The following is a 2,500-nucleotide window of genomic DNA, read 5'->3' on the forward strand; positions in this document are numbered from 1 at the left end:
CAACTTTCGGATACCTCGTTTTATGCCAAAATCCCTAAAGATCTCACTTGCAAAAATCAAAAACTTGTCAAAGACACCATTCAAAATCTTATAGTTAATCAAGAATTACCGGACACTGCCACTAATCTCATCATCAACACCCCTAGAACTTCGTGCATTTACTTCTTGCCTAAAATTCACAAACCCAACAACCCAGGTCGCCCTATCGTTTCTGCCTGTAGTTGCCCCATCGAACTCATTTCTAGCTAGTTAGACAGGATTATGACGCCTATCGTCAAATCTTTGCCATCATACATTAAAGACAGTACACACGCACTACAAATTTTCCACGATTTCAATTTCTCCGGCCAAGACAAACTTATTTTCACCATGGACATTACATCTCTATACACAGTCATTCCTAATAGCGAAGGTCTTCAAGCACTTAAACACTTTTTCGATCAACGCACTGTCAAAGAACCTAGCTCGGAAACGCTCCTCCGCCTTGCCGAACTAGTTTTAACGCTTAACTGTTTTTCATTCGCCGGCAACTATTACAAACAAATTAATGGTGTAGCGATGGCCACAAGAAAGGGACCTAGCTATGCCAATCTTTTTGTAGGATATGTTGAACACCAATTTTTTAATCAGTAAAACGGCCCCAAACCTGAACTGTACGGCCGCTACATCGACGACTGCATCGGTGCTATTTCATCCAGCAGAGAAGAACTCGATCAATTTATAACCTCCGTCAACTCTTTTCATCCGGCTCTTAAATATACCTGGGAAATTTCGGAAACTTCATTGGCTTTCCTAGATATCAAAGTTTCTATTAGAGGCAACGTGCTATGTACTAGTGTGCACTACAAACCTACTGATTCACACAGTTATTTGTTGTATTCATCGTCACATCCATCACATGTCAAGAACTCCATTCCTTATTCTCAATTTCTTAGACTTCGACGTCTATGTAGTGATGACTCCGATTTTTCCAGCAAATCAGAGGAGATGTGCCAGTTCTTCGAAAAACGTGGCTATCCTGTCTCTGTGGTCAAAGCGGGCGATCATCGCGCCAAACAATTTGATCGACAGTCATCACTACAAACGTCACAAAAAGATAAGAATGACAGAATTCCATTCACCCTCACTTTCCATCCTCATAATCACGCAGTCAAAAGCATCATTCTTAGTAATTTTAAATTACTCCAAAATGATCCCGAGACTGGTAGAATCTTTTTGCAACCTCCACTTATGTCATTCAAACGCGACAAAAACGTAGGCAACTTTTTAGTTAGAAGCGCGCTCAAAACTAACGAGCTACCCGGTACTTTCAAATGCGCGCGCTCACGATGCAAAACTTGTCTTTTCATTGTTAACACTAGCAATATATCGGAACCTAAGCGATCTGTTAAGATCACTGATCGTTTCACATGTACCTCCGCAAATGTCATTTATGGCATAACCTGTACGTTATGCAATAAATTATACATTGGTGAGACAGGTAGACGACTAGGTGACCGATTCCGCGAACACCTTCGCGATGTTGAGAAGAATGACAAGGATGCATCTAAGCCAGTCGCTCGCCATTTTAATCTGCCTAACCACTCCAAAAAACACATGGCTATCTGCGACCTTTCCCTACATCTAGGTGCGACGGAAAGCCGCAAGAATCTGGAACAAATCAAATCGGCACCCTTAATCCTCACGGTATTAACGAACGCTTTTCATTTAACTAATATATTCCCATTTTTCACGTTGCCATGTTACCACCAATAGCGTAGCTCCTACTCTACTATAAAAACTACACGTAACCCATAATCCCTCGATTCGCTCTGACGAAGGGCTAACGCTCGAAACGTCAGCTTTTAGAATCTCTGTACGGTGGCCAATTTACATTACCAACTCCGTTGATAAAACCAAATTTTTGTATACTACTTCCCCACCGACGCAGCACCACAGTTTCTTTAGAAACTACCCCGCTATTCTTTCATTAGGCTGATCTTTATTTATTCTTGCTGGACCTCATCTGCCTCCAGGAAACCCAAGTACTTAGAACTGGCTCCCTCGTCCAGATTCTTGATCTGGTTTGCCATCTGGCTACTCAGTTTCCTCGGATTTGACAATCTTTCCTCTACATGTATGTACTACCAACTTTGCCATTTTGTCACCCCAAAGTCCATCTCTATTATCCACACTGAACACTCGGACAGGATTCAACAGGATTCCAAACCTCTTTTAGACTTTGCATACAGCTTAAGATCATTCATGTAAAGTACATAGTTCACTTGTTTGCCTTTGAGGTAATATCTGTACTTGGTCTTCGAAATTCCTTAGCAGTAGCCTTAATTTAATGGTATCATCGAAGCCACAAGCAACAGAGGTGATAGGGAATCTCCTTGGAATATACCCCTCTTGATCTCAATTTCACCTCTCATTGTTGAGGAAGAATACAGCTTGATCCTCCATTTCTCCAAACTGTTGGAAAGAGGCCTCTTCACAACGTTGTCTGCTATCCCAAACA

Source organism: Montipora foliosa, chromosome 7 (genome assembly GCF_036669935.1).
Source record: "Montipora foliosa isolate CH-2021 chromosome 7, ASM3666993v2, whole genome shotgun sequence".
NCBI lineage: Eukaryota > Metazoa > Cnidaria > Anthozoa > Scleractinia > Acroporidae > Montipora > Montipora foliosa.